Source organism: Ovis canadensis, chromosome 3 (genome assembly GCF_042477335.2).
Source record: "Ovis canadensis isolate MfBH-ARS-UI-01 breed Bighorn chromosome 3, ARS-UI_OviCan_v2, whole genome shotgun sequence".
Lineage (NCBI taxonomy): Eukaryota > Metazoa > Chordata > Mammalia > Artiodactyla > Bovidae > Ovis > Ovis canadensis.
Window position 1 is genome coordinate 133128734 of NC_091247.1, and position 10693 is coordinate 133139426.

Here is a 10693-nt window from a genome sequence, read left to right on the forward strand (position 1 = left end):
AAAGCAGAGATATTACTTTGCCGACTAAGGTCCGTCTAGTCCAGGCTATGGTTTTTCCTGTGGTCATGTATGGATGTGAGAGTTGGACTGTGAAGAAGGCTGAGCGCTGAAGAATTGATGCTTTTGAACTGTGGTGTTGAAGAAGACTCTTGAGAGTCCCTTAGACTGCAAGGAGATCCAACCAGTCCATTCTGAAGATCAGTCCTGGGATTTCTTTGGAAGGAATGATGCTAAAGCTGAAACTCCAGTACTTTGGCCACCTCATGCGAAGAGTTGACTCATTGGGAAAGACTCTGATGCTGGGAAGGATTGGGGGCAGGAGGAGAAGGGGACGACAGAGGATGAGATGGCTGGATGGCATCACTGACTCGATGGACGTGAGTCTGGGTGAACTCCAGGAGTTGGTGATGGACAGGGAGGCCTGGCGTGCTGCGATTCATGGGGTCGCAAAGAGTCGGACTGAGCGACTGAACTGAACTGAACTGAACTGATGGATAGTTCTCTGGCTTTGTCCCAATTGCTGTCCTAGCAGCCCTCCTTGGTTTCCATATCTCATTGGCTATGCCTTCTCAATTCCTTTTTCAACTTCCTCTTTCCCTAGTAAGCCTGTGAATGTTGGAGTACCTTAGCTTTTAATCTTTGGGTGACCTCATCTGTTTCCACTCTAAAATTACAACAAAAACAAAATTTTAAGAATAACTACCATTTTGAATGCTTACTATGGGCCTGGCATTGTTTATTAGCCTCACTTACTGGAGAAGTAACTAAGGTCCGGGAAGATTAAATGACTTCAGCTAGTAAGAGGCAGAGCCAGAATCAAAGCTGAAGCCATCTGGCAGCAAAGCCCAAGTTTTTAACCACAACTTTGAACCACCACCTTATGTTTAAATCTCCCACTGCTGCCTCTCCAATCTGCATAGTTCAGTTTGAGCTGCCATTTCTTTTCTTTTATGTCATTGACTACTTAGAACTTGACATCTTCACTTGGGTGTCTAATCATACTATACCCAAAATAATGGCCTTAGGACCCACCGTAAACTCTGTTCCTTCACTCTACACTTTATTAAATGATAATCACATCTCTCTAGTTGGCTCCAGCTCAGAGCCTTACAATTATTGTAGATTCCTTCAAATTCTTTACTGTGTCCCATCTAATCCATCAAAGAAATCAGTTCTACTTAAAATATACTTCATTCCACTATCTCCTCTCACCTGAACTACCAAAGAAGCATGCTGCTGGGTCTCCTTGCTTCCTGTTTTGTGCTTCTATCATTTACTCTCCAAACACCAGCAAGAGTCATTTAAAATATAAATACATAAAACTCCACATCTTTTTCACTGGAAGCGTTCAGTAGCTTTATATTTCTCTTTGAACAAAATCTAAACTCCTGACCCATGTCCCAGAAAGTTCCCCATCAGCTGGAGCCCCCCCTCCTTTCCCATGCCTAGATCAAGCACCTCTCTCTCCGTCTCTCTACTGCAGTCATATGAATGACCTTTCTGTTCTCAAGTCACACCCAATCATTGTTTCCTCCAAGTGTTGATTTTCATGGCACCTGTTACAACCTGCTATTATAGTTTTTCTTTTCTTATATACATCTCTCTTAGGTGAATACTAGCTTCACAAGGCATAGACTTTACTAGACATAGTCACAGTAGTATCCTTAATGTCTAACATAGTTCTTGGCCCACAATTTATGCCCAGTGTTTCTTATGTGAATCAGTCAATTAATGATTGTATGAATCAAATGCATAGTAATTCAAAGTAATAAATAATCACTTAACAAAATTACAATGATTTGCTTGGGCTAGTCGGATTACTTCCACTTATAATAACTGGTTCTTGGGTAACATACCAAATTCATTCTCTTCTTTTTTTTTTAACTACATTTTGTGTTCTAGCAACTGCTAATCTGTCCAGTGACACTTTCCAAGCTGTTGTCCATTGGCCTCATGTGGACGGGGGAGCCTGGTGGGCTGCCGTCTATGGGGTCTCAGAGTCGGACACAACAGAAGCAACTTAGCTGCAGCAGCAGCAGCAGCAAGGTTTTACATTTGTTTGTTATGACTTTCTTGTGTCACATACAAAGATATATAGCATAGGGTTTTGATGAGAATCTAAGAGAGCTTCCATATCACTTAGGATTCCTGGATAGAAGTATAAAAATCAAACTGACTTAGGAAACAGGTAGTTCATTGGCCCAATAAACTGAAAAGTTACTTGTAACTTGACCCAACTGACAAGTTTCTCTTTTTCCAGAGAGCTTTCTTTTTGTTGATGCCATAATTAGTGATCTTCCACATAGAGGTGGTAGCTACATCTGCTCCATACCTTATATCATTTTAGGTTAAAAACAGAGAAGAAGATGAGAACTCTTTGTTCTCATAACCCAAGAAAATATTTTCTTTTGTACTATTGATTCTGATCAAATCATAGGCTCACCACTCAGAAGACAAACAAGGAAAGAGATAACAATGGGGTTGGGAGAATATAGTGTCTATTTGGTTGAATCCTTACCCCATTTGGGACTCTGCTTAATGTTACCTCCTCAGTTTCTCCTTCCCTGAGCACTCCATCTAAAAGTGAATGAACTTCTTCATAACACTCATAACTATATGACATAAATGCATAAATTATTAGTTGACTTATTTTCTCCACCAGAATGCTATCTCCACAAAACATGGTTTATCAGTTTTGTTTATTGCTGTACTTCTGGGCCATTACACATATTAGGCATTCAGTAAATATTTGTTGACTTAGACCTGTGGCCAAATGCTTTCTCCTTGATCTTGTAACAGACTGAAAAGAGAGTGAATGGTCGTTCCCAGCAAAAACTAGTGAAAGAAGAGTGAATTTATCATGCATCACAAAGTCTTTGAACTTTTGTGCATGGACTTTCTAAAAACTATTTTGGCTGCTTCTTTTGTTCAGTTTCTGATTCTTATCTGTCTTCTAATGAATTGGATGTAAGATATATCTAAATCATTGAAAACCAAAATGTTATGGCAGTATCATTAAATCTCTGCTTCATGTAGAACATATGTATATATTCTGTTTTCCAGGTCATTTTGGCATTACTCATGCTTAATCAGTAAAACTTAAAATAACAATTTTAGATACTGTTAATGCTTATTTCATCATAATTTAGACCCTGAATTATTACCCTTTACTTGTCTTTTTTATGTTGCATTTTTTAAAAAGCATATTATCTTGGTAGAAATTATACATACTCATCATTATGAAAATTCAGGAGCTATAAGTTTTGAGGAAAAGACCCGCTAATCATCCACAAGCTTACCACACAAAATGTTATCATCTCTGATTATTTAGAGATAAAAAAGGATGAAAAAGATAAGTGTAGATAATATTATAAGATATAATAATGATATATTATTTATATAAGGAATTGGTAAAAGTTTAATAGACATTTTATCCAAAAAATTCAAAAGTATTCACTCAAATATTAAAAATTATGAAATTACCGAGTTAAATCTTTTAAAAATATTTCTAACTTTTATGTACTCATTTATATTTGCACTTCTTTTCACTTTCCAATTTTGTTATATTTTACTTATCAGAGATTGGCAATTTTTCTTATTGTCCGAATACATGTTTGCTTACTTTAGCCAACATAGTCTAATGTCTCCTGCACTTTCATTTGCAGATGATAGCACATTTAATCTTCAAAATGACCTCATGAAATAGTTTGTATCATTAATTTGCCCAAGGTTATAGACCTAAGACTTGTCAGAGTTAAAACTATAATATAAGAATGTGGATCCAGACCATTTATTTGTCACATTATACAATTATATGTCTTGTGTTTGACTTTAGATATATGCACAATAGTATTTAGTATGAATGACTCATTCTTTTTTATTCACATCTGCTTCAGTTTTGAATGTATGATTTTGCTAGAACTCTTTTTAAAGTATATTCACTTCTTTCTCATATGTGCTATGTTCCCTGAGTACTTCCTTTTTTTTTTTTTAATATCTGTGAACATTTTACTCTAAGGACAAATTGGTAGAATACTCCTAGGTCACATTTTTCTTAGAATATTGAGACATTGCTTCATTGTCTTCTGGCACTAAAAGTTGCAGTGGAAAAGTCTGAAGCCAGTCTAGTTATTTTCCACTGTTTAGGTTACTTACTTTTCCTCTCTGGACACTCAAGATGTTTTCTAGACTTCGAATCTTGGAACATCACAAAAGATGGCTTGACCTTTACAGTTTTGTCAATCTTTACAAAAGAAAAAGTTTCATTTTTTACTTGCAGGTTAATTAGTATTCTTAATTTCAGGACAAATCTCTTCTAATGTACCTTTGAATCTGTTTAATTCCTTGTAATCATTTTCTGGAATAATAATTATGCTATATTAAAACTCATTTTGCTTTGTTCCATCACAATCAGTTTTTGCTCTAATCAGTTTTTTTATTATCTCAATATTTTCTGTATATTTTCTTAACTCTGCCACTCTTCCACAGATTTTAGTGAATATTTAAAAGTATGCCCAAAGAAAATTTAACAATGTCCTCCATGGGGAGCTACTCTACCCTATCTTACTTGAGCAAAGAACAATCAGACAATTCCAGCCCCTGCTAGACTTGTCTGTTATAAACAATGAGAAAATAGGGGCTAAGGAATGTTTTGAAAACCACATTTCAGGGTCTAAGGTCTATTAAAAATCTGAGATTTATTTTAAGAATATAGAGTTCTTACCTTTCCCAACATCTTACGGCCACTTCAACAGGGCTTCAATATTAAAAGATCATAAGTGAGTCACAGATTATAAATGAGAATCACAGATTCTATCTAAGAAGGAGTCCCTAGGGAAACCCAAAAGCAACAGGAAGAAAAAAGTCTGACAAGGAAACTAGAGAAAATCTAAGCTTCTGGCAATTACAGTTATGGCAAACACTGAACACAACCCAACTCCTAGCCAGATTAACATAAAACGTCACAGTAAAAACTTAATTACTTCAATGACTATTACTCAATACATCATGTCCAGCTTTCAACAAAAAATTACAAGGTATTCTAAAAGATAAAAAAAACAAAGAAACAATCAAGAGACAAAACAAAACAAGTTTTGAGATAAAGAGACAAAATAACACAACTCAGATATGACATGAATTTTGAAATTATCAGAGAATTTAAAGCTATTACGTTTAGTATTTTAAAGACTTCATTGGAAAGCATACGCAACTTTCAAGAACAGGTGGGTGATATAAATGGAGGGACAGAAACTCCCAAGAAAGAATATCAAGCAAATTTTTTTTTCCACCACACTGCATGGCTTAGGGGATCAAACTTTAGGGTCCCAGCAGTTAAAGCACTGAACTACCAGGGAATTCCCAAAAGGAAAATATAGAAGTCACAGATACTATAATAGACAATGAAGAATTCTTCTGATGGTCTCATAAGTAGACTAAACATGGCAAAGGAAAGAATCGGTGACTGTCAGTTCAGTTCAGTCGCTCAGTCGTGTCCGACTCTTTGCGACCCCATGAATCGCAGCACACCAGGCCTCCCTGTCCATCACCAACTCCTGGAGTTCACTCAGACTCACGTCCATCGAGTCGGTGATGCCATCTAGCCATCTCATCCTCGGTCGTCCCTTTCTCCTCCTGCCCCCAATCCCTCCCAGCATCAGTCTTTTCCAATGAGTCAACTCTTCACATGAGGTGGCCGAAGTACTGGAGTTTCAGCTTTAGCATCATTCCTTCCAAAGAAAGCCCAGGACTGATCTCCTTCAGAATGGATTGGTTGGATCTCCTTGCAGTCCAAGGGACTCTCAAGAGTCTTTTCCAACACCACTGTTCAAAAGCATCAATTCTTCTGTGCTCAGCCTTCTTCACAGACCAACTCTCACATCCATACATGACCACAGGAAGAACCATAGCCTTGACTAGACGGACCTTAGTCGGCAAAGCAATGTCTCTGCTTTTGAATATGCTATCTAGGTTGGTCATAACTTTTCTTCCAAGGAGTAAGTGTCTTTTAATTTCATGGTTCTCAAGATATGCCAATAGAAACTGCCAAAAGTGAAATGCAAAGAGTTTTTTAAAAAAGTCAAAGAAACAGAATAACCAAGGCATGTGGGAGAATTTAAAAAGATGTAAAATATGTATAATAAGAAACATGAGAAGAACAAAAATGACAGGAAGGAGCAGCAGAAATATTTGAAATACTAATAATTGAATTTTCTAAAGTTATTTACAGACACCAAATGACGGATTCAGGAAGCTTAGAGAACAACAAGCAGAAAATAAATACCAAGAAATCTATACCTAAGCATATTAGAATTAAACACCAGAAAACCAAAGACAAAGAGGAAATCTAGAAAAAATTATTAAACAGTAGAGGAAGCCATCTCTAGAGGAGTAAGGATAAGAATTACATTGGATGCAAGCAAGAAGAGAGTGGAGTGAAAGATTCAAAGTGTTGAGGGAAAAAAAAAACCAACCCTAAATTCTTGAGTTATGTCTTTGTTTAACCTATCTTTGAGGCTTCCCAGGTGGCATTAGTGGTAAAGAACCCGCCTGCCAGTGCAGAAGACATCAGATGCAGGTTTGATCCCTGAATTGGGAAGACTCCCTAGAAGGCGGCTTGGCAACCCACTCCAGTATTCTTGCCTGGAGAATCCCATGGATAGAAGAGTCTGGTGGGCTACAGTCCATAGTGTCATAAGTCAGACATGACTGAAACGACTTAGCACACACACATGCAACCCATCTTTCAAAAGTGAAAGAGAAATAAAGACTCTTAGACAAACATATACTGAGGAAATCTGTTGCCAGTAGATCTGCCTTGCAAGAAATGTTAAAAGAAGTCTAAAGAGAAGAATGATATAGGTCAGAAACTTGGACCTAAATAAAGAAAGGAAGAGCATAAGGGAAGGGGTAAATAAAGATGAAATTAAATACTTTATTTATCTTATTCTTAATTTAATAGATAATAATTTGTTTAAATAATCATAGCAATAATGTTTTAGGTGATTGTAGCATATGGACAAATAAAATAAATGACAACAATATTGTAAAGGATGGAAGGAAGGAGCTGGGAATACTCTGTTTACAGCAGTTTTATTTATAATCACCCAAAACTGGAAGGAATCATGTCCTTCAAAGGTGAATGAATATACAGTGCTATATCTGTACAATGAAGCATTATTAAAATAATTTTTTAAATGAGCTATCAAACGATAAAGTAACTTGTAAAAATTTGAATACATGTTGTTAAGTGATAGAAGACAATCTTAAAAGTCTACATTAGTGGTCCCTAACTTTTTTGGGCATCAGGGACTGGTTTCATGGAAGGTGATTTTTTCATGGACAAGGTGAGGGGGTAGTTTTGTGATAATTCAAGTGCATTACCTTTATTGTGCATGTTGTTTCTGTTATTACATCAGCTCCACCTAGGATTGTCAGGTATTTGATCCCAGAGATTGGGGACTCTTAGTCTACATATTGTGTGATTCCAATCATATGACAGTCTGCAAAAGGGAAAACTGTGGAGACAGTGAAAAGATCTGTGGTTGTCAGGGGTATAGAGGGAGTGAATAGGGGTTAAGAGGTGAGGCAGGGGGGATTATTAGGGCAAGTAAACTCATCTTGTATGATATTGTGATGGTAAATATATGACATTATGGGTTAGTGTTAAGTCACTCAGTCATGTCTGACTCTTTGTGACCCCATTGATTGTAGCCCACCAGGCTATTTCCAGGCAGGAATACTGGCGTTGCCATTCCCTTCTCCAGGGGACCTTCCTGACCCATAGATTGAACTTGGGTCTCCTTCATTGCAGGCAGATTCTTTACTATCTGACCCAACAGGGAAGCCCTACATGACATTATGTATTTGCCAAAATCTATAGCACCATACATTACTAGTGGTGAACTTTAATATAAATGATGGACTATAGTTAATAATAATGTATTAATATTGCTTCATTTATCATAACAAATGTACCATGCTAATGCAAGATATTAATAAAATAGGAAATGTGCACAGGGGATGGGAGAGTGTTACATGAAAATCTCTGCACCATCTGTTCAATGTTTTTGTAAATCCTAAACTGTTCTAAAAAATTAGATATCCAATCTCTTCATTTCACACCAATAAAAAAGATTAATATATTATTTTACTTCCTAATTTGCCTTATTTTCTATGTTCCTATTACATATCAGGCACTGTATTTGCTGTATATGACTTTACAGAATTCTGATGTGGGAATAATTTAGACTAAATATTCAGTATTATACTGGATTAAAGATCAACTTGCAGCAGGAAATGGCAACCCACTCCAGGATTCTTGCCTGGAGAATTCCATGGAAAAAGGAGCCTGACAGGCTATAGTCCGTGGGGTCGCAGATTCAGACACAGCTGAGCAACTATCACTCACTCAAAAATCAACTACGTTTTAAAATGAGGTAAATATGATTATGGGTACTACCTCTCCCGCAGTTACTACTTTAATTGCAGATAGGTTCCTACATTAATCTTCAGGGAAAACCCACACACTGTGTACATTATATACCAATTCCAGAAATTTTGTCTCCTTTAGCAAATATTTGCTGAAGGAAAACATTTGAAATCAAAAGAGGCTTTTATCAGAACAGGAAACTGTATCACACAGTCCATTTATGATGTTCTTCCTAGAGATTATTTTCTGACGTCTAACTTTTAAGGTCTACACAGGCATATAAATGCCAGCAGTCTTAACACTTCACTCCTAAGTTTTCTAACTCTGATGTTTTTGGCTCTGTTACAGTTAATATCTAGTCTTTCTTGGCTGAAGTTACTTTATGTTGTCTAACTTGGTTAAATCACTTGTTCTGGACTGAATAAGTTAATTCATGTACTTGTTTACAAAATGATATGTTTTTCTTCTTGGCCTTCACAGTTGGTGTAAGTGAATAGGCTTTTGCTCCAAGGTTGATTCTGATTCCAAAATATCATCCAACTTTCACTCTTTCTGCATTTCAGACACTAATTTGACTCTGGTGTTTGCCACTTCAGATAGCACTCAATGAGCGTTTATATGTTGCTACTAAGATTTCCAGCCCCCCACCCTTTGTCCCTTTGGTTTCCCAGTTATAATCATTTTTAGGCTTTATATTTTATTATTTAGTTGCCAAAATCATTAATAAAAATAAAGTTAGATAATAAAAAGAAAAATATACCAAAGAGCTAGAATGCGGTTCAGAAAGTTTATAAATAATTGATTAAAAATTTTAAAAGCAACTGTATAGTATATTAGGGCTTCCCTGATAGTTCAGTTTGTATAGAATCCACCTGCAATGCAGGAGACCCAGGTTCGATTCCTGGGTTGGGAAGATCCACTGGAAAATGGATAGGCTACCCACTCCAGTACTCTTGGACTTCCCTTGTGGCTCAGCTGGTAAAGAATCTGCCATCAATGCGGGAGACCTGGGATCAGTCTATGGGTTGGGAAGATCCCCTGGAGAAGGGAAAGGCTACCCACTCCAGTATTCTGGCCTGGAGAATTCCACGGACTCTGTAGTCCATGGGGTCGCAAAGAATCAGATGGCTGAGTGACTTTCACTTTCACTTTTATGTAGTATATTACATAGAATGGGACCAAACTTAAATATTTAATTTTATTTCATCTTTTTTTATGATTTAAAATGCCAAGTAAACATCTCAAAGAATCAGAAATTCTTCTCTTTATAAGAGGAAATATAAACAGTCTGTTTATAACAACTAAGGAAATTCTCCATTTGAAGGACTATAAAATTTATATTTCTACTCAATACATTGGTTTGAATTTCTTCAAATTGTCCACAGTGCATTGTTTTACATTGTAATTACTAAAATAACCCTCTGATAATTTGGTTGATATTTACAATGAAGCAATGACTATTGTGTTTAGAATTAAATCAAAAAACACTAATATAGCTGAAATATGTTTTCTGATATGACTTAGTGCCTTTCCAACTTGGTATTATCCAGCCATGTTCCTAATTCATCAAAAATTCAGCCACAGCAGTCTTTTGTGCCTCCAAAACACCTAGTTCATTCTCAGTTCAGGCACTTCACCTCTTTGTTTCCTTTGTCTTATTTGCATTTTCCTCCTACCACCAATTTATGTCTGGGAGAGGCCTTTCTGACCCATCCAAACTAAGATACTTTTATTATTATTTTCCATAGCATCCTGCTTTATTTTACCGTATTTCATATCAGATATTTTGCACTTGTGTATTATCAAATTTAACTTCCACAGAACTGAAATTCCATGGGAGCAAACATTATGCTTTATTTTCCCTCCTTTGGATACCCACTGTCCAGCTCTGTCTCTGGAAGAAAGGAGGGCGTGGATCAATGTTTGCTGGATAAACAAAATATAACTTCAAATTTTATATTATGTTACCCTTCAGGCCATTCAGTTTTACTGAGTCGGTTAGTATAGAACTCCCCTCGTAGCTTAGTGAGTAAAGAATCTGCCTGCAATGAAGGAGATGCTGGTTTGATCCCTGGGTTGCGAAGATCCCCTGGAGAAGGAAATGGCACCCCACTCCCATATGCTTGCCTGGAAAATCCCATGGGCAGAGGAGCCTGGAAGGTTACAGTCCATGGGGTAGCAAGGGTCAAATACAACTTAGCAACTAAACCACTACCACAATACTAATACCAATTAGATAGAAATACGTTGGTCCAGATTAAGACC